This window comes from Chiloscyllium plagiosum, chromosome 26, assembly GCF_004010195.1.
Source record: "Chiloscyllium plagiosum isolate BGI_BamShark_2017 chromosome 26, ASM401019v2, whole genome shotgun sequence".
In the NCBI taxonomy this organism is placed as follows: Eukaryota; Metazoa; Chordata; class Chondrichthyes; order Orectolobiformes; family Hemiscylliidae; genus Chiloscyllium; species Chiloscyllium plagiosum.
Genome location: NC_057735.1, coordinates 37,805,988 through 37,828,531, shown reverse-complemented (window position 1 = coordinate 37,828,531; position 22,544 = coordinate 37,805,988). Strand labels below are relative to the sequence as shown.

Genomic DNA, 22,544 nt, shown 5'->3' with positions numbered 1-22,544 from the left:
CAGCAGGTCTGTTTCTGTGCTGTATGACTCTATGGCTAAGAGGCATAATTCTATGCTGTCAACATCATGAAATTCGTTATAAGCAAACCTGTGCGAGAAATGATACAAGCATGTGGTTTGATATCAGGTGTTTGGTTCTTTCACGTCTTCACTTTTATGGTTGTCTTATTATATGGGTAGTGCCTAACCCTTAATTAGTAGAGATGGATGCACTGTTTTTGAAGAGTGATTCAATACCATTCATTTTGATGGTATTACCTCTATGCAACAGCATAAACAATTCAAAATGTCTTCATAAGTAACAGAACAAATACTTGAATGTCCCAACATTAGCCAATATTCATTACAACCTCAGTTACCTCGAGTTACCTCGACGCCCAGTTACCTCGACTACACCTTCTCGCACCCTGCTTCCTGCAAGGATTCCATTCCATTTTCCCAATTTATCTGTCACTATTGCATTTATTCTGCTGATGCCACCTTCCACCAGGCTGCCTCTGATATGACCTTTTTCCTCAACCAAGAAATCTCCCCATTTGATGTTGACAGGGCCTTCAATCATGGAAAAAGTGAGCACCGCAGATGCTAGAGATCAGAGTCGAGAGTGTGGTGCTGGAAAAGAACAACAGATCAGGCAGCATCCGAGGAGCAGGAGAATCAACATTTTGGGCAAGAGCCCTTCATCAGGAATGAGGCTCGTGAGCCGAGGGGGTGGATAGGTAAATGGGAGGGGTTGGGTCTGGGAGGAGGAGGATGATAGCTGAGAGTGCAATAGGTAGATGGAGGTGGGGGTAATGGTGATAGGTCGGAGAGGAGGGTGGAGCGGAGAGGTGGGAAACAAGAAGGACAGGTAGGACAGGTCATGAGGGCTGTGCCAAGTTGGAAGTTTAGAACTAGGATAGGTGGGGGGGGGGAGGGGAAATTAGGAAACTTGTGAAGACCACATTGATGCCATGTGGTTGGAGGGTCCCAAGGCAGAAGATGAGGTTGGTTAGAGTGTGGCAATGGAGGAGGCCCAGGACCTGCATGTCCTTGGCAGAGTGGGTGGGGTGGTTGAAGTCTTCAGTCATGTCTGATCCATCTCCCTCACATCTGCTCTCATTTCTTCGCCTCCTTCCCACAATGGTTACAGAACTGGCTCAAAGGTAGAAGACAGAAGATGTTGGTGGAGGATTGTTTTTCAGACTGGAGGCCTGTGACCAGTGGAGTGCCACAAGGATCGGTGCTGGGTCCTCCACTTTTTGTCATTTACATAAATGATTTGGATGCGAACATAAGAGGTACAGTTAGTAGGTTTGCAGATGACACCAAAATTGAAGGTGTAGTGGACAGCGAAGAGGGTTACCTCAGATTACAACAGGATCTGGACCAGATGGGCCAATGGGCTGAGAAGTGGCAGATGGAGTTTAATTCAGATAAATGCGAGGTGCTGCATTTTGGGAAAGCAAATCTTAGCAGGCCTTATACACTTAATGGTAAGGTCCTAGGGAGTGTTGCTGATCTATATTGGTCAGAGCATTGAGTACAGGAGTTGGGAGGTCACGTTGTGACTATACAGGACATTGGTTAGGCCACTTTTGGAATATTGCGTGCAGTTCTGGTCTCCTTCCTGTCGGAATGATGTGAAACTTGAAAGGGTTCAGAAAAGATTTACAAGGATGTTGCCAGAGTTAGAGGATTTGAGCTATAGGGAGAGGTTGAATAGATTGGGGCTGTTTTCCCTGGAGTGTTGGAGGCTGAGAGGTGACCTTATAAAATCATGAGAGGCATGGATAGGGTAAATAGATAATGTCTTTTTCCTGGAGTGGGGGAGTCCAGAACTACAGGGTGAGAGGGGAAGGATATAAAAGAGACTAATGGGCAACTTTCCATGCAGTGGGTGTTACGTATATGGAATGAGCTGCCAGAGATAGTGACGGTGGCTAGTACGATTGCAACATTTAAAAGGCATCTGGATGAGTATATGAATAGGAAGGATTTGGAAGATATGGGCCAGGTTATGGCAGGTGGGACTAGATTGGGTTGAGCTATCTAGTTGGCATGGATGAGTTGGACTGAAGGGTCTGTTTCCGTGCTGTACATCTCTATGACTGGAAGGTGAGTTTGGGATCTTGGTGGCGGGTGAAGGTGAATGCATGAGAAGTTTCCATGGGACACCGTTAGGAGTGATGGAGCAGTGGACCAGAATGTCACAGAGAAAACGGCCCTGTGGAATATTGACAGTGATGGGGAGGGTGGCGGCTTCTTGGAGATAGCAGAAGTAGTGGAGGATATCATTTGAATGTGGAGAGTAGTCAGGTAGAAAGTAAGGACAAGGGGAATGCTATCATTGTTATAGAGTCATAGAGATGTACAGCATGGAAACAGACCCTTCGGTCCAACCTGTCCATGCTGACCAGATATCCCAACCCAATTTAGTCCCACCTGCCAGCACCTGGCCCATATCCCTCCAAACCCTTTCTATTCATATACCCATCCAAATGCCTCTTAAATGTTGCAATTGTACCAGCCTCCACCACATCCTCTGGCAGCTCATTCCATACACATGCCCCCCTCTACGTGAAAAAGTTGCCCCTTAGGTCTCTTTTATATCTTTCCCCTCTCACCCTAAACCTATGCCCTCTAGTTCTGGACTCCCCGACTCCAGGGAAAAGACTTTGTCTATTTATCCTATCCATGCCCCTCATAATTTTGTAATCCTCTCTAAGTTCACCCCTCAGCCTCTGACGCTCCAGGGAAGACAGCCCCAGCCTGTTCAGCCTCTCCCTGTAGCTCAGATCCTCCAACCCTGGCAACATGCTTGTAAATCTTTTCTGAACCCTTTCAAGTTTCACAACATCTTTCCGATAGGAAGGAGACCAGAATTGCACGCAATATTCCAACAGTGGCCTAACCAATGGCCTCCCAACTCCTGTACTCAATACTCTGACCAATAAAGGAAAGCATACCAAAATCCTCCTTCACTATCCTTTCTACCTGCGACTCCACTTTCAAGGAGCTATGAACCTGCACTCCAAGGTCTCTTTGTTCAGCAACACTCCCTCGGACTTCACTATTAAGTGTGTAAGTCCTGCTAAGATTTGCTTTCCCAAAATGGAGCATCTCGCATTTATCTAAATTAATCTCCATCTGCCACTTCTCAGCTCATTGACCCATCTGATCAAGAACCCATTGTAATCTGAGGTAACCGTCTTCGCTGTCCACTACACCTTCAATTTTGGTGTCATCTGCAAATTTACTAACTTTACCGCTTATAGAACATAGAACATAGAACAGTACAGCACAGAACAGGCCCTTCAGCCCATGATGTTGTGCCGACCACTGATCCTCATGTATGCACCCTCAAATTTCTGTGACCATATGCATGTCCAGTAGTCTCTTAAATGTCCCCAATGACCTTGCTTCCACAACTGCTGCTGGCAACGCATTCCATGCTCTCACAACTCTCTGTGTAAAGAACCTGCCTCTGACATTCCCTCTATACTTTCCTCCAACCAGCTTAAAACTATGATCCCTCGTGTTAGTCATTTCTGCCCTGGGAAATAGTCTCTGGCTATCGACTCTATCTATGCCGCTCAATATCTTGTATACCCCAGTTAGGTCCCCTCTCCTCCTCCTTTTCTCCAATGAAAAAAGTCTGACCTCAGTCAACCTCGCTTCATAAGATAAGCCTTCCAGTCCAGGCAGCATCCTGGTAAACCTCCTTTGAACCCTCTCCAAAGTATCCACATCTTTCCTATAATAGGGCGACCAGAAGTGGACGCAGTATTCCAACTGCGGTCTAATCAAAGTTTTACACAGCTGCAACAAGATCTCACAACTCTTAAACTCAATCCCCCTGTTAATGAAAGCCAAAACATCATATGCTTTCTTAACAACCCTGTCCACTTGGGTGGCCATTTTAAGGGATCTATGTACCTGCACACCAAGATCCCTCTGTTCCTCCACACTGCCAAAAATCCTATCCTTAATCATGTACTCAGCTTTCAAATTCGACCTTCCAAAATGCATCACCTCGCATTTATCCAGGTTGAACTCCATCTGTCACCTCTCGGCCCATCTCTGCATCCTGTCAATGTCCCGCTGCAGCCTACAACAGCCCTCTATATTGTCAACGACACCTCCAACCTTTGTGTCGTCTGCAAACTTGCTGACCCATCCTTCAATCCCCTCATCCAAGTCATTAATAAAAATTACAAACAGTAGAGGCCCAAGGACAGAGCCCTGTGGAACACCACTCACCACAGACCTCCAGGCAGAATATTTTCCTTCTACTACCACTCACTGTCTTCTGTTGGCCAGCCAATTCTGTATCCAGTTACGTTGCCCCTGTATCCCATTCCTCCTGACCTTCTGAATGAGCCTACCATGGGGAACCTTATCAAATGCCTTGCTGAAGTCCATATACACCACATCCACAGCGCAACCTTCATCAACTTTTCTAGTCATATTCTCAAAGAACTCGATAAGGTTTGTGAGGCGTGACCTGCCCCTCACAAAGCCGTGTTGACTACATTTAATCAAGCCATGCTCTTCCAGATGGTCATAAATCCTATCCCTCAGAATCCTTTCTAACACCTTGCAGACGACAGACGTGAGACTTACTGGTCTGTAATTGCCGGGGATTTCTCTATTTCCCTTCTTGAAGAGAGGAATTACATTTGCCTCTCTCCAGTCCTCAGGTACAACTCCAGTGGAGAGCGAGGATGCAAAGATCTTCGCAAGTGGCGAAGCAATTCCATTTCTCATTTCCCAAAGCAGCAGAGGACAAATCTGGTCCAGGCCTGGCGACTTGTCAAACTTAATGTTTTACAAAATTTTCAGCACATCAGCTTCCTCTATCTCTATCTATTCCAGCATGCACACCCGCTCTTCAAAGGTTTCATTCACTACAAAGTTCGTTTCTTTCGTAAAGACAAAAGCAAAAAACTCATTTAGGGCTTCCCCTACCTCCTCAGACTCCACAAACAAATTCCCTTTGCTATCCCTGATCGGCCCTACTCTTTCTTTAAACATTCTCTTATTCCTCACATAAGTGTAAAATGCCTTTGTGTTCTCCCTAATCTGTTCTGCCAAAGCCTTTCTCGTGCCCCCTCCTGGCTCTCCTCAGATATTTTTGAGCTCCTTCCTTGCCTGCCTGTAATCCTCTAGAGTTAAGCTTGACCCTAGCTTCCTCCACCTTATGTAAGCTACCTTCTTCCTTTTGACGAGAAGCTCCACCGTTCTCATCATCCAAGGTTCCTTTATCTTACCACTTCTTGCCTGTCTCAGAGGGATATATTTATTCATCACTTGCAACAACTGTTCCTTAAACAGTCTCCACATGTCTATAGTGCCTTTACCATGGAACAATTGCTCCCAATCTATGCTTCCTAACTCATGTCTAATCGCATCATAGTTTCCTCTTCCCCAATTAAATATCCTCCCATTTTGCCTAATCCTCTCCTTCTCCATAGCTATGTAGAATGTGAGGCAGTTGTGGTCACTATCACCAAATGCTCTCCCACCACAAGATCGGATACCTGCCCCGGCTCGTTTCCGAGCACCAAGTCTAGAATGGCCTCTCCCCTCGTCGGCCTGTCAACGTACTGAGTTAGGAAACCCTCCTGAACACACCTTACAAAAATGGCTCCATTCAAATCTTCTGCTCGAAGGAGGTTCCAATCAATATTGGGAAAGTTAAAGTCACCCATTACAACAACCCTACTATGTCCACACGTTTCCAAAATCTGCCAACCTATGCTTTCTTCCATCTCCCTGCTGCTATTGGGGGGCCTGTAGTAAACCCCTAACGAGGTGACTGCTCCCTTGCTGTTCCTAATTTCTACCCATACTGACTCGGTAGGCAGATCTTCCTCGACAATGGAAGCTTCTGTAGCTGTGATTCTCTCTCTGATTAGTAGTGCTACAACCCCTCCTCTTTACCCCCCTCCCTATTCTTTTTAAATGCTCTAAACCCTGGAACATCCAGCAACCATTCCTGCCCCTGAGAAACCCATGTCTCTGTTATGGCCACAACATCATAGCACCAGGCACTGATCCATGCTCTAAGTTCATCACTTTTATTCCTGATACTCCTTGCGTTAAAGCAAACACACTTTAACTGATCCCTTGGTTCCTTCCCAGAAAAATCCTTCCCACTAGCTGGTCTACCTCTTGCTATTGCCTCATCTGCATCAACTCTCACCTCCGGTATACAGCTCAGGTTCCCACCCCCCTGCCATACTAGTTTAAATCCTCTCGAACTACTTGTTTGGAGTTTTGGGCCCCATATCTAAGGAAGGATGTGCTGGCATTGGAGGTGGTCCAGAGGAGATGCACAAGAATGATCCCAGGGATGAATGACTTCTCATACGATGAGCAGTTGAGGATTCTCGGTCGGTACTCAGAGTGTAAAAGGATGAGGGGGAATCTGATTGAAACTTACATAATACTGAGAGGCCTGAGTAGAGTTAATGTGGAGAAGACATTTCCACTAGTAGGAGAGACTAGGACCTGTGGGCAAAGCCTCAGAGTGAAAGGACAACCCTTTAGAACTGAGATGAGGATGAATTTCTTTAGTCAGAGGATGGTGAATTGTGGAACTCATTCCATAGGTCTGCAGATTAATGCACTCGAGGTGCAGATCCAGGTATATTTCAAACCAGTTGAGGGTCTCAACCTCCACCACGAACACAGGCAACGAATTTCACATACCCACCATCCCTCTGTGTGAAAAAGCTGTTCCTCATGTCCCCTCCAAGCCTTGTGCCAATTAGCTTGAATTAATTAATCCTGGTTTTTGAACTCTGCCAAGGGAAACAGATTCCTCCTGTCTACTCGATCTCCACCCCTCACAATTTTGTAGACCTCAATCATGTCAGCCCTTAGCCTTCTGTGATCCAATGAAAACAACCCCAACCTCTCCTCAAAGTTACAATTCTCCAACAAATCTTCTCTGCACTCTCCCCAGAGCAATTACATCCTTCCTGCAATATGATGTTGAGAACTGTACATTATACTCCAGCCGTGCCCTCACCAGTGTCCTATACAGTTTCATCATTATATCCCTCCTTTGTATTCTGTACCTCTGTCAATGAAAGAGAGCATGCCATATGCCTTCTTTACAACCTTCCTTTCATGGAGGAAGAGCACAGAAACAGTTTCAAAGTCTACCTCAGCTGCAACAGGCATCGAACCAATGCTATTGGCATAATTTTAAAAGACGTTAGCTACCCAGGCAACTGAGCTAACTGACACCTAATAGTTAATAATAACAAGGGGTAATATATAGTAACCAATTGCAAGTATGCTACACTGTGGAATATAGTTAAGTTGAGAACAGTAGAACCACAGAAGAGGGCTATCATATTTATGGGAACCATCTGAAAGAGTTGGCTACTTAGATACATCCCCACCTTCTATCCCATAGCCTTTTCATTTTAAACCGTTTATCCACTTTTCCTTTAGTGTGTGAATTCCACTTCCAGAATTCTTTATGGGATTGTTTCAATGTTTTAGCATCCACTATACTAGCAAACTCAAAACCTCTCCCTCTTTGCTGTCATCTTAAATTAATGCTTATTAATTTCTAACTCCCTGACATCATGGTATAATATTTATAATAGAAATTATAATGGTTTAACTACATTACAGTGTAGATTGTAAATACAAGGAATGTACACCATGCTGTTGCTGTGGTTCTGTTCGCCGAGCTGGAAGTTTTTGTTGCAAACGTTTCATCCCCTGTCTAGGTGACATCCTCAGTGCTTGGGAGCCTCCTGTGAAGCGCTTCTGTGGTGTTTCCTCCGGCATTTATATTGGCCTGTCCCTGCCGCTTCCGGTTGTCAGTTTCAGCTGTCCGCTGTAGTGGCCGGTATATTGGGTCCAGGTCTATGTGTTTGTTGATGGAGTTTGTGGATGAGTGCCATGCTTCTAGGAATTCCCTGGCTGTTCTTTGTTTCGCTTGCCCTATAATGGTAGTGTTGTCCCAGTCAAATTCATGTTGCTTGTCATCTACGTGTGTGGCTACTAGGGATAGCTGGTCATGTCGTTTCGTGGCTAGTTGATGTTCGTGGATGCGGATCGTTAGCAACGAGCACCCGAGCTACAAATCTTCTCATAAACTTTGAATGCACACCATGTTGTTACTCAGGTTATTACATAGTATGGTGTTGATATTCTTTAGGAAAACAGGTGGACAGGATGGTGAAGAAAGCATTGGTCAGAGCATTGAGTACAGAAGTTGGGAGGATCATAGTTAGTCACTGTCATAGAGATGTACAGCACGGGAACAGATCCTTCAGTCCAACTCGTCCATGCCGACCAAATATCCCAATTTATATAAATGACAAAAAATAGTGGACTCAGCACCAATCCATTGGTCACAGGCCTCCATCTGAAAAACAATCCTCCACCAGCATCCTCTGTCTTCTACCTTTGAGTCTCTTCTGTATCCAAATGGCTAGTTTTCCCTGTATTCCATGAAATCTAACTTTGCTAACAAGTCGAACGCCTTACTGAAGTCCATGTAGATCATGTCCACCGCTCTGCCCTCATCAATCCTCTTTGTTACTTCTTCAAAAAAAACTCAATACATGTACTTCTTTCAGTCTAGTCTTCTGCATTCATTGCTCACAGCTTCTTTTACATTGGCGAGACCAAATGCAGATTGGGAGACTGTTTTTCAGAACAACTCTGCTCTGTCTGTAGGAACGATCCTAAGCTTCCCAATGCTTGCAATTTCAATAAATCATCAAGCTCTCATGTTCGCATTACTATCCTGGCTTGTTACAATATAGTGTCATACAGACAGACTTGAGGAACAACAACTCAGTTTTCACTTAGGCACTTTATAGCCTAGAGGTCTCAAAATTGAATTTTTTAACTCCAGAAAGTGTTTTTTCTTTCTCCATTTTTCTTATTCGCTTCCCCCACAGCCTTGCCTTGTTTTCCTTCCTCTTAGCAGGGTGGACCCTTTCACAACATAATTTACATCCTTTTTACATCTTTTTTTCTCTTTCACCATTAAGAACCCAGTTGTTTTTTTGTCTCACTTGCTCCTTCTCTGCCTTTGTCAAAATTGTATGAAAAACACTTCCAACATCTTTTGTTCTGAAGATGTCATATTAAATTCGAAAATTTAACTGCTGTTTCTCTCCCCACGTATGCTGCCAGGTTTCTTCAGCTTGTACTGCGTTTGCATAAATTTCCAGCATCCCCAATATTTTGCTTTATTCAAATGTTTGAATATTGCAGTCAAGTTTCTGCTAAAGGTGTAAACCTTCTGATGATTGACGTCAGTATTAATGCACTTCAGCGTTTAAATTTATATCTGGCTTCGTTCGGGCCAATTCTCAATTATTATTCCCAATCCCAACCTCCACCTTTGCAAAATTATTCCAAGTTGAGTGACTTAACTTCCATCGACTTCATTAGCTGTAAAACACTTATGATACAAACTGAATTTGTGTAAGGTACCTGAGAAATGCAAATTATTTTACGCGTTTAGCCATTAGAGTGATTATGACAGTTTTTAACTTGTACCTTTTAATTTCTGGCACTAAAGGACAGTCCAGCCATGGGCTTTTATTCACTAAATCACCATTGACAGGTCCCTATTGTATATTTTAATGCACATCACCATTCTACAACTATACATTGTCCCTACCCAATCGCGCATTTCAATCAACTGTTTCACGTTCTTTCATTGAGGTCTACCCCAACCTCTGATTATCAAGCGAAAAAATCCTCACCATCATTGTGTTTATGTATTCACACACGATGAGGGGCGGAATTTTTCAGGCTGCTACGGCTTTGTGCCGGTTTCCGAACCCCGGACCATGAATACGCCCAGTCTTCAGCGTGCTTTTGAGATTCGGCTTTTGAGAAATGCTGATTCGGGGCGACGGGACATTGCGTGGGCTGGCCCTGGACGCTGAATATCTCCACGCCTTCGTCGGTAGCAACGGTCGCTCCATGTGTGTTCGATGGTGGTGGGGGAGGGGGAGGAGTATGCGTACCCGGGACCCTGAATACTGATGCTGGGTGACTTTGCCGCGGCGCAGATATCATTCACAGATGCCTGTTCGGGGGCGGCGGTTCCCGCCATAGCCCTGGTGCATGGCGGTCGCACGGAGGAATTGTTGGAAAAAAAGGTTAGTAAAAATTTTTCCCAGTCGGCGTTGCAGCAGCTGCCGGCCCGGAGAGGCGCCGGAGTGAGAGGCAAGGGGACATTCGGCGGAGACGATTATAACCATAGGCTGGAGAGGAACGGCCCTCTCTGTCATTCTCACCCTCCGCATGTATACAGGCGCCTGTTCCCGGCCTACTGCAGGCTTTTAGTCGCCAGTCCCGCCCTGTGCTCTTCTACTGATGGATGAAACTGTCCAAGACGTCTCTCCTCCACTCTCTGTTCCCTCTGGGGCCTGGGGACATATCAGACAGTCCTGGGACTGCTGTCTGGAAGGCAGGGTGTTTGAAATACTCCCAGACATTGCTGCCCAGTAGGTTAAGGAGGGGGGATGAAGGTTAATATTTGGAAGGTGCAGTCTGCATCTGATTTGAGAGTAAGTGAGGGGTTGCTCTCCAAACTTTAACTGTTTCCTAGCTTTTGCTGTGAACGAGTCTGGCTGTGTATTTTTGAACACTTGCGATCTTAAATCCGAACTAATTCAGTGAAAATGTGAGGTTGAGGTATATATAATCAAAAATACATCACTCTTCAGCCAGCGATCTGACGGCTCAGATTTGGGTTCCCTTTATATTTGAGTTTCAAAATGCACCTTAGTTTGTCATCACATTGACGTGGTTGTGCGTAGTAATTAAAATAAATGTTCTTTTAGTAGTTCTGACTCATCTTTTGAATATGATTTCAGACGAATTTTGTTCTGTCACGCTTTTGGATTTATTTTTTCGATCTACCCCTTAGTAACTTGCTCAGTGATAGCCCAAGTTTCTCGGCCTACTAAAAAAAGCTAGAATTTGAACATGTCTCCTTTTTAAAAATATGTCCATATAGTAAGCTTAATTTGCAATACCTACACTATTCTATGTAGATCCTTGTAGTTCTGAACTAATTACATTTATATACAGTATTATGTCTTTAAGTAAAATCGAATTTAATTCAGCAGTTCTGTCGGCCACGTTTAGTGTGTGTCATGCCAATTATTTAGTGATCTTAACATTTGGTGAAATATTGAACTGCTTTTCAAATCACTGCAGATTACAAATTGCATTTCAAATGGAACTGTTTTAAGAATAAGCTGTACTTAGAAAGTCACTTATTAAAACAAATTAATTACTAATCTTAAGAAGTGAGACTTGGCAGGATGGTTGGTCCGGTTGACTTTTGGTATTGAAGTTGAAAGGAGTTGAGGATGTGAATAATGCGATAAATACAAATGTCAGTTACAAAAATTAAATGTCAAAAAGCAACTGACACCAATTAAATTGGAAACAAAAACAGAAATTGCTGGAGTAACCCAGCATTTATGGAGAGAAAACAAAAAAATGGTTTGAGTCCAGTGACCTATCTTTAGAACCATGGCAATTATCAGGATTCTTTATACTAGGTACTGTATATTCCTTGTGTTCATCGGAGACCAATGTATGCAGGTTAACACAATAATTGCATTATTCTGATTACTCTGCTCATTTAAAGGATTTTTCTTTTTTACATTATTTATTTCATACTTTGCCTTCAAACTAATGTATAAAGTGTGTAGTCAGTACAGGTATACTTAATAACTTCATTTAGTTTTCTGTTGAAAGCCATGCTATTTGTATAAATGATCTGAGGCAAATATGAAAGGTCAGCACTTTTCCATCTTTACCCAATCTAATATTTTTGTAATTTTTCCATATCGATTCTTAGATAAATTTGTTTGAGAAACCAGATACTGTACTATCAATCGTGGGCAGTATACCTCTCAAATTATGAATTGATCTTGTGGGATAGAATACAGTTGCCAAGTTGATAGTCCTGATGAAGGGCTTATACAGAAAAGTCGATTCCGCTCTCAGATGCTCCCTGACCTGCTGTGCTTTTACAGTGCCACACTTTGACTCTGATCTCCAGCACCTGCTGTCCTCACTTTCACCAAGTTGTTAGTTGGGTCCAGTGGGTTAACTTATGAGGTTGTATTACTTGGGTTTAGAAAGCTGATGTGATTTGAGATCTTTTTAAAATGAAAAAAAGGGTTCTTTTGGATCAATGTGCCCATGCTGGTCAACAAAGGTCTGACTGTACTATTCCCATATTCCAGCTCTTGCCCCATAGCGTGAAGGCTGCGGCAAGGCAAGTGAATATTTAAATATTGCTTAACGGATGAGAGGCAACCTTAAGAGGCTTGACAAGAATAAATGTTAAGAGGTTATTTCCTTTTCATAGAGATGTACAGCACGGAAACAGACCCTTCTGTCCAACCCGTCCATGCCGACCAGATATCCCAACTCAATCTCGTCCCACCTGCCAGCACCTGGCCCATATCCCTCCAAACCGTTCCTATTCATATACCCATCCAAATGCCTCTTAAATGTTGCAATTGTACCAGCTTCCACCACTTCCTCTGGCAGCTCATTCCATACACGTACCACTCTCTGCGTGAAAAAGTTGCCCCTTAGGTCTCTTTTATATCTTTCCTCTCTCACCCTAAACCTATGCCCTCTAGTTCTGGGCTTCAGCCTCTCCCTATAGGCCTAACCAATGTCCTGTACAGCGCAACATGACCTCCCAACTGCTGTACTCGATACTCTGACCAGTAAAAGAAAGCACACCAAATGCCGCCTTCACTATCCTATCTACCTGCGACTCCACTTTCAAGGAGCTATGAACCTGCACTCCAAGGTCTCTTTGTTCAGCAACACTCCCTTACCATAGGACCTTACCATTAAGTGTATAAGTCCTGCTAAGATTTGCTTTCCCAAAATGCAGCACCTCTCATTTATCTGAATTAAACTCCATCTGCCACTTCTCAGCCCATTGGCCCATCTGATCAAGATCCTGTTGTAATCTTGTCAGAATCTAGGACCAGAGGACATGAGCTTACAGTAAGGTAAAACAAGGAACTGAGAATGCTGGCGATCTGAAACAAAAACAGAAATTGCTAGAGAAACTCAGCAGGACTGCCAGCATCTGTGGGAAGAAAACAGTTAACATTTCGAGCCTGATAAATCATCTTCAGAACAGAGCCTCTGGACTCAATGTATTGACTCGTTTCTCCCCACAGATGTTACTGAGTTTCTCCAGAAATTTCTGTTTTTGTGCCAGCATAAGCATATGTGCATTTGAGACAAAGGTGGTTCAGGTTTATTTTTTCTGAGGTTAGTCAGTCTGAAATTTTCAACATGGAGGATTGTGAAGCTGGCTTGTTAAGTATATTTAATGCTGAGATTGACATTTCTAATCCGTAAGGGAATCGAGAATTGTGGCATAAAGCAGAGTAGTGGAGTTATAAATTATCAGATTAGCCGTGAACCCATTGAATTGCAGAGCAGACTTAAAGGGTCAACTATTCAGGCAGTGACTTACAGACTCCAACCATGCTCTGTGTGAAAAAATTGTTGTTCAGTCTCCTCTTAGCCTTCTACCTTTTAACTTAAATCTATGCCCGTGGTCATTGACCCCTCTACTAATGGAAAATAGTGTCTTCCAATCCTACTATCTGTTCTACTTGGTATCTGATATACCTCTATCAGGCGCCCTCTCAACCTTCACTGCTCTAAGGAAAGCAAACCTAGCCTGCACAATCTTTCCTCATATCTCTCACCCTCTAGCCCGGATAGCAATCTTCTAATTCAGGACACTGTAGTGCAATCATATCCTTCCCATAATATGGTGACCATGCACGCAGTATTCCAATTGGAGCCTAGCCAGCATTTTATATGATTCCAGCATAACGTTCCTGTTCCCTCCCTACGTATGCCAAAGGATTCCGAAAAGATTTACAAGGATGTTGCCAGGGTTGGAGGGTTTGAGCTATAGGGAGAGGCTGAACAGGCTGGGGCCGTTTTCCCTGGAGCGTCGGAGGCTAAGGGGTGATCTTAGAGGTTTACAAAATCATTAGGGGCATGGATAGGATAAATTGACAGTCTTTTTCCTGGGGTGGGGGCGTCCAGAACTGGAGGGCATAGGTTTAGGGTGAGAGGGGAAGGATATAAAAGAGCCCCAAGGGGTAACTTTTTCACGCAGAGGGTGGTATGGGTTTGGAATGAGCTGCCAGAGGAAGTGGTGGAGGCTGGTACAATTGCAACATTTAAAAGGCATTTGGATTGGTATATGAATAGGAAGGGTTTGGAGGGATATGGGCCAGGTACTGGCAGGTAGGACTAGGTTGGGTTGGGATATCTGGACGGAAGGGTCTGTTTCTGTGCTGTACATCTCTATGACTCTGTATGCTGTCTTAACTACCTACCTTGCAACCTTTAGGAATCTCTGGATTATGAATGTTGAGGTCCCTATGATCTTCATTACAGTCCAGATTCCTACCATTCACACTATAATCTCTGGCCTTGATAGCCCATCCCAAGTCCATTACCTGTTTTCTTTCTAAGATGAAATCCATTTTGCCTTAACTTTGCCCAGCTGATATATCCATTGACATCCTCCTACAGCCTATAGCTATCATCCTCACTATTTACTACCCTACCAATTCTTGTGTAATCTGTAAATGATTTGATCATACATAACCCCTATGTTTAAGTTCAGATAATTCATGTATACGACAAATAGAATGGGCCCCACCACTGAGTACTGTGGAACCCCATTGAAAGCAAGACTTCTAGTCACAAAAATGTCTCTCCATTTCTATCCTCACACCCAATTTTGGATTCATTATGCCACTTTATTTTGGATCTTAGGCTTTTACTTTCTTCACCAGTCTGCCATGAGACATCTTATCTAAAGCCTTGCTGAAGTCCATGTGGAGCAAATCAAATGCACTAGCCTTATCAACACTTCTGATTACCCTCTTAAGAAAAAAAAAATCAAATTTCTCAAACACAACCCTCCTTTAACAAATCAGGCTGTCTATCCCTGATTACACCATGTTAGCAGAAATAATTGGAGCTCAGAATTTTTTCTAATACCTTCCCTGCAGCTGAGGTTAGATTGACTGATTCATAGTCCCTTTTTTAATATTGGGACAAAGTTGGCTGTCCTTCAATGCTCTGGTACCTCAGCCATGATCAGATAGGATTTTGAGGGCTCTTGATGTGTCCTCCTGTTCCTCTGTCAACAGTGAAGTAAATCTTATGTAGGTCAAATAATTTATCCACATTTAAGGCTGCTAAACCCACTAGTTCCTCCTCATTGTAATGCAATTGATTAGGCCTTGATCTTTTTTTAAACTGTGGTAGCAGTGATTTGAAATAAATGCATATGAACATGCTTGTGCTTGTATAAATGCCACCTGTAGATGGCACAGAATGTGCATTCTCAAGGAGAAAGCCCACATAATTTGAAAGTGATGCAAAAGAGCAGCAAGTCTGAAAGATGGTGCTGCAGTAAGATATATATGAACAATACACTTGATTTCATTTATCATGCTCATCAATGAACAAAATAGAATCATTGAGATTGAGCACATACAGCATGAAACAGACCCTTCAATACAACTTGTCCATGCCGACCAACTTTCCTAAACTAATCTAGTCTCATTTGCCAGCACTTGGCCCATATCCCTTTAAACTCTTTCTATTCGTATATCTATCCAGATGCCTTTTAATTGTTGTAATTGTACCAGCTTCCACCGCTCCCTGTGGTAGTTCATTCCATACACGCACAACCCTCTGTGTGAAAAAGTTGCCGCTTAGATCACTTTTAAATCTTTCCCATCTCCCCCGAAACCTATGCCTTCTAATTCTGGACACCCTAGGGAAAAGACCTTGTCTATTTATCCTATCCATGCTCCTTATGACTTCTGAAACCTCTATAAGGTCACCCCTCAGCCTCCAATGCTCCAGGGAAAACAGCCTCGGCCTCTTCCTATACCTCAAACCCTGTAACCCTGCCGAAATCCTTGTAAATCTTTTCTGAACCCTTTCAAGTTTCACAACATTCTTCCGATAGGAAGGAGACCAGAATTGCACGCAATATTCCAAAAATAGCTTAACCAATGTTCGCAACATGACCTCCCAACTCCTATACTGATGCTATGACCAATAAAGGAAAGCATACCAAACGCCATCTTCACTTTCCTATCTAACTGTGAGATGACTTTCAAGGAACAATGGACTTGCACTCCAAACAACATTCCACAGGACCTTACTAGTAGGGGTACAATTTCTTCCCTGATTTGCCTTTCCAAAATGCAGCACTTCACATTTATCTAAATTAAACTCCATCGACCACTCCTTGGCCCATCTGATCAAGATGCTGTTGTACTCTGAGGTGACCTTTGCAGTCCACTACACCACCTATTTTGGTGTCATCTGCAAACTTACTAAATATATCACCGGTGGCACAGTGGCTCAGTTGTTAGCACTGCTGCCTCACAGCGCCAGGGATCCGGGTTCAATTCCCACCCTGGGCAACTGTCTGTGTGAAGTTTGGACATTCTCCCCGTGTCTGTGTGGGTTTCCTCCGGGTGTTCCGATTTCCTCCCACAGTCCAAAGATGTGCAGGTTAGGTGAATTGGCCATGCTAAATTGCCTGTAGTGTTAGGTGCATTAGTCAGGGGTAAATGTAGGGGAATGGGTCTGGGTGGGTTGCTGTTTGGAGGGTCGGTGTGGACTTGTGGACCAAAGGAATCTAATCTAATCATATCACCTATGTTCACATCCAATTCATTAATATAAGTGATGAAAAGCAGTGGACCCAGCACTGATCCCTGTGGTACATCACTGGCCACAGACCTCCAGTCTGAAAGACAATCCTTCACCACCACCCTCTGTCTTCTATCTTCGAGCCAGTTCTGTATCCAAATGTCTAGTTGTCCCTGTATTCCATGTGATCTAACCTTGCTAATCAGTCTACCATGAGGAACCTTGTCGAGCGCCTTACTGAAGTCCGTATAGATCATGTCCACCGCTCTATCCCCATCAATCCTTAGTTACTTCAAAAAACTCAATCAAGTTCGTGAGATAAGATCTTCCATGCACAAAGCCATGTTGACGATCCTTAATCAGTTGATGCCTTTCCAAATACATGTAAATCCTTTCTCTCAAGATTCCCTCCAACAACATGCCCACCACCGGTCAAGCTATGGTTCCCTGACTTTTCCTTACCACCTTTCTTAAACAGTGGCACCATGTTCGCCAATCTCCAGTCTTCTGGCATCTCACCTGTGATTATCAGTGATACAAATATCTCAGCAAGGGACCCAGCAATCACTTCCCTAGCTTCCCACAGAGTTCTAGGGTACATGTGATCATGTCCTGGGGGATTTATCCAACTTTCTGCATTTTAAGATGTCCAGCACCACCACCACGTCTGTAATGGACATTTTTCAAGATGTCACCATCTATTTTTCCACATTCTGTATCTTCTATGTCCTTCACAGTAAAATGTAAAATTCTAGTTTAGTATCTTCCCCCATAGCCTGCCTTGCCGATCCTTGAGGGGTCCTATTCTCTCCCTAGTTATCCTTTTGTCCTTAATGCATTTATAAAATTCATTTGGATTCTCCTTAACACTATTTGCCCTCCTGAGTTCCCTCTTAAGTATACTCTTACTGCCATTATGCTTTTCAAAGGATTCACTCGATTTCTGCTGTCTATACCTAAGATATGCTTCCTTTTTCTTGACCAAAACCTCAATTTCATCCAACATTCCCTATACCTACTGGCTTTGCCTTTTACCCTGACAAGAACATACTGGATTCTCATGTCATTTTTGAAGGCTTCCCATTTACCAGCCATCTCTTTATCTGCAAACACCCGCTCCCAATCTACTTTTGAAACTTCTTAACTAATACCATCAAAATTAGCCTTCCTCCAATTTAGATCCGGTCTATCCCTTTTCCATCACTATTTCAAAGCTAATAGATTTCTGGTCACTGGCCCCAAAGGGCTCCCTCACTGACACCTCAGTCACTTGCTATGCCTTATTTCCCAAGAGTAGGTGATGTTTTACACCTCTTGTAGGTACGCCCACATGCATTTTTTGTACACATGTAACAAATTCCTCTCCATCTAAAACTTAACACAAGGCAGTCCCAGGCTATGTTTGGAAAGTTAAAATCCTCTACCATAACCACCCTATTATCCTTACAAATTTGTTTCTCAACTTCCTGCTGAGTATTGCAGGTTCTATAGTACAATCCCAATAAAGTGATCGTCCCTTTCTTATTTCTCAGTTCCACCCAAATATATGTTCCAAGAATATCTTCCCAAATGTTATCCCTTATTAAAAATGCAATTCTTCCTCCTCTTTTGCCCCCTTTCTATCCTTCCTCTAATATCTATGGCCTGGAACATTAAGCTGCTAGTCTTATCCATCCCTGAGCCACATCTCTGTAATTGTTGTGATATTGCAGTCCCATTTTCTTCACTGTGCCCTGTGTTTTCTGCCTTCCCTGTTGGGCCTCTTGCATTGAAATAAATTTGTTTAATTTATCAGTCCTACCTCGTTCTCTGCTTTGTTCTTGCCTGCCCTGACTGTTTGACTTGTTCCTTTTGCCAAATGTACCAGTCTCAAACTGATTTCTTTCGTCACTATTTCCCTAGCTCCCACCCCCACATCACTAGAGTAAATCTGCCCTAGCCACTCTGGCAAATCTCCCTGCCAGTATATTAACCTGCTTCCAATTGGATTCCAATTATCCAAAAATGTGAACCCTCCTCCCCTGCACCAACTCCTCAGCCACTCATTCATCGGCTCTATCCTCCTATTCCTACCCTCACTAGCTCATAGTACCAGGAGTAACCCAGATATTACTACCCTCGAGGACCTCCTTTTTAAATTCCTGCATAAATTTCTATATTCTCCCTTCAGAATCTCATCCTTTTCCCTTCCTATGTTGTTGGTTTCAATGTGCACAACGACCTCCTGCTGGTCCCACTCCCCTTTGAGACTATTCTGCACTCACTCCAAGATATCCTTGATCCTGGCACCAGGAAGGCAACCCATCGTTCTGTTTTCTTGCTGTCGGCTGCAGAAACGTCTGTCTGTGCCTCTGATAGAGTGTCCCCTATCACACTTGATTGCTTGGAACCTGATGTACCCCTCGTTACATTAGAGCCAGTCTCGGTATCAGAAACCTGGCTACATTCTCCTGAGAGGAGAAAGTGAGGTCTGCAGATGCTGGAGATCAGAGCTGGAAATGTGTTGCTGGAAAAGCGCAGCAGGTCAGGCAGCATCCAGGGAACAGGAGAATCGACGTTTTGGGCATAAGCCCTTCTGAAGAAGGGCTTATGCCCGAAACGTCGATTCTCCTGTTCCCTGGATGCTGCCTGACCTGCTGCGCTTTTCCAGCAACACATTTCCAACTACATTCTCCTGAGAATCCATCACCCTTGTATTTTCCTAAACAGCATACTAAGACTGACTCCTGGTGTTGTTTCTCACCTCTGGTACCTCCTCACCCCACTACTATAGCCCAGCCACCTGCTGCTACCAGTGAAAGCCTCGACCATTGATCATCAGCCTTTGTTCCTACCCCCACCAAGGAGTGTAAGCACCAACATGCACCTCTCCCTTCCCCTTACAACCAACCACTGCAGCCCCCTTGTCAGCAGCGCATTCACTGATGTGGCATCACTACATACAGAGCATACTGACATCCACATAGCATGTACAGCACTTCCTGCAGCTTGTCCAGTCATGACCAGCTAATGTCATGGGCTGCGTATGCACAGGGACTATTTTGGCGAACATGTGAATTCAGAGTAGAAGTAGGTCATTTGGTCCTTTTTTTAAAATCAGTCGAATGTGGAGTCGCTGGTTAGTCCATCATTTATTTCCCATCCCCAATTGCTCAGAGGGCAGTTGTGGGTCTGTCACTGCTGTGCTCTGAAGTCCGATGTAGGACAGACCAGGTAAGGATAGCAGTTTCTTCCTCTAAAGGACATCAGATGAGTATTTCTGACAATTGACAACTGTTTCATGGTAATCAGACTCTTAATTCCAGGTTTTTATTGAATTTAAATTCCATTATTTGCCGTAAGATTCCAAATTGGGTCTCCAGAGCATAGTCTCTGGATTAATCATATTCCAATTATACCACTAGGGCATTGCCTCCCCTTTAGCCTGCTCTGTCATTTAGTAAGATTACAACTGATCTGTTTGTGTTTTGAATTCCACATTCTCATCTAATCCAATAACTTTTAATTCTATTGTCTAACAAGAATCTATTTACCTCTGTCTTAAAAATATTCAATGACCCTGTCTATACTGCCTTCTGAGGCAGAGTTCCAGAGGCATCCAGCTCTCTGAAAGAAACTAGGGACAACACATCTATCCTGGGACAGGCTAAGCAAAGACATGCCAGAGAATTCCTAGAGACCTGGCACTCCAACCACAACGCCATAAACAAACACACAGATCTAGATACCATCTATCAACTCGGAAAACGAACAGGAAATGACATCACCACAAACCCCAGGAACCCCATCCAGGAGAAAGATATAAATAGAAAGCAGGAGACAACAGCTTCACTTCACTTGGAGGTCGCCGCTGATGATGTTACCTAGCCAGGTAATGAAATGACTGGATATCAAACCTACAGCTCAGCGAGCAAACCTACACCCTAAACCTCAACCTGAACTACAAACCTTGCAAAACCTATTTCTCTTAATTTCACCCTAAAGGAACAATACCTAATTTTAAAACAGCTGTTCAATCAAACCACCCGTCACTCTTCTGAAATCCAATATAAGCAAGCCCAGACTGTCCATTGTTTACTTATAAGACAAACTGCCAACTCCAGGCACCAATCTAGTAAACCTCCTTTGAATTGTCTCCAAAATCGTTTACGTCCTTAGATAGGGAGACAGAAACTACACAAAATATTCAACTCATGGAATTCTGGTTTTTCTTTGTTAAGCTTTCCTGGACAAATCACTATCACATCACCACTGTTAGTTTTGATCACTGTCATAATGTCACAGTGACTGCTGTCATAGTTACTGAGTTTAATGTTAGTTGCTTGGATCCAACAGGACATTTAACAAGAAAATAAAATATGTAGCCTTGAAAGGAGAAGCAGCTTTGCAAAAAGGAACACATTTTGCTAAGAGTCTGGATTCATTTCCACAAATTGTGGGGGAAATAAATGGTAAATATGTTACAAAGTTGTATATTCAAAAGGGTTTGGATCACAAACAAACATCCAAAATTTCAACACTTTATACGTAATCCCAACTTTGAAAGCACTGTCTCAGTTATCTATTTATGCTTATGTTAGCTTTTGTAGCTTTCCTTTCTTTAAAGTATTTTCTATTGAAGTTTCATGTCATACTGTTATTAGCTATAGTTTTATTTTTGTAACCCTGGTTGTAATTCACTAAGCTTATGACACACTGTCTTGGCAGTATTCTTAGAGTACAGTAATGTTCCAACGCCAACAAATTCTGTAGCATGGTAACTAGTTTATTCATTATAATTTATGATGTAACTTACTAACCAATTAATCTTGAATAGGGATAACATTACAGCTGTGTTTAGAGAGGACATTCTTGGGAATACGTTTAGGGAAGTTATTTGAATGGAACTGAAAAATAAGAAAGGGATGATCACCTTATCGGGATTGCATCCCCCACCCCCCCACAATAGTCAACAGGAAATTGAGACACAAATTTGTAAGGAGATCTCACTTACCTGTAAGAATAATAGGGTGATTTTGGTTTTGGTGAGGGATTTTAACTTTCCGAAGATAGACTGGGACTGCCAGTGTTAGTTGCTGGGTGCCTTGCTGAGGTATTTGTATCATCGATAGTCACAGGTGAGGTGCCAGAAGACTGGAGGTTGGCTAATGTGGTGCCATTATTTAAGAAAGGTGGTAAGGACAAGCGAAGGAACTATAGACCAGTGAGCCTGACATCAGTGGTGGATAAGTTATTGTAGGGAATCCTGATGGACAGGAGTTACATGTATTTCGAAAGGCAAAAACTGATTAGGAATAATCAACATGGCTTTCTGCATGGCAAGTCATTTCTCATGAACTTGAAGAAGTAATATATCTCTATGACTCTATGTCAAAGATAATTAGGTGGCCAACCCTGGAAACTATTTTGGTCCCCATCTCCTTCCACTCTTCCAAGACAGGAAATGAGACAGTTGTATTCTTAATTAAGGTAGTCCAAATTGTCAAAATACAATTGCTAACCATGGGAAACCTTGTTGAATGCCTTTCTGAAGTCCACATAGAGCACATCCATCCCTCTGCACTAATCAATCCTCTTTGTTACTTCTTCAAGAAGGAATAGAGGGAGAATGGCTGAGAAGTGGCAGATGGAGTTTAATTCAGATAAATGCGAGGTGCTGCATTTTGGGAAAGAAAATCTTAGCAGGACTTATACACTTAATGGTAAGGTCCTAGGGAGTGTTGCTGAACAAAGAGACCTTGGAGTGCAGATTCATAGCTCCTTGAAAGTGGAGTCGCAGGTAGAAAGGATAGTGAAGAAGG

The 22,544-nt window shown here is 43.2% G+C and overlaps 1 protein-coding gene across 2 annotated transcripts in view; it reads left to right on the top strand.

The window, feature by feature from the left end:
• Positions 1 to 10,040: 10,040 nt before the first annotated feature.
• Positions 10,041 to 22,544, top strand: part of LOC122563261 (zinc finger protein 76-like) — a 73,077-nt gene continuing 60,573 nt past the window's right edge. Inside the window, exon 1 of one of the 2 annotated variants that reach the window (XM_043716902.1) lies at positions 10,041 to 10,136. The gene's annotated coding sequence lies outside the window, so the exon portion shown is untranslated. The other variant, XM_043716903.1, reaches the window with a different exon arrangement.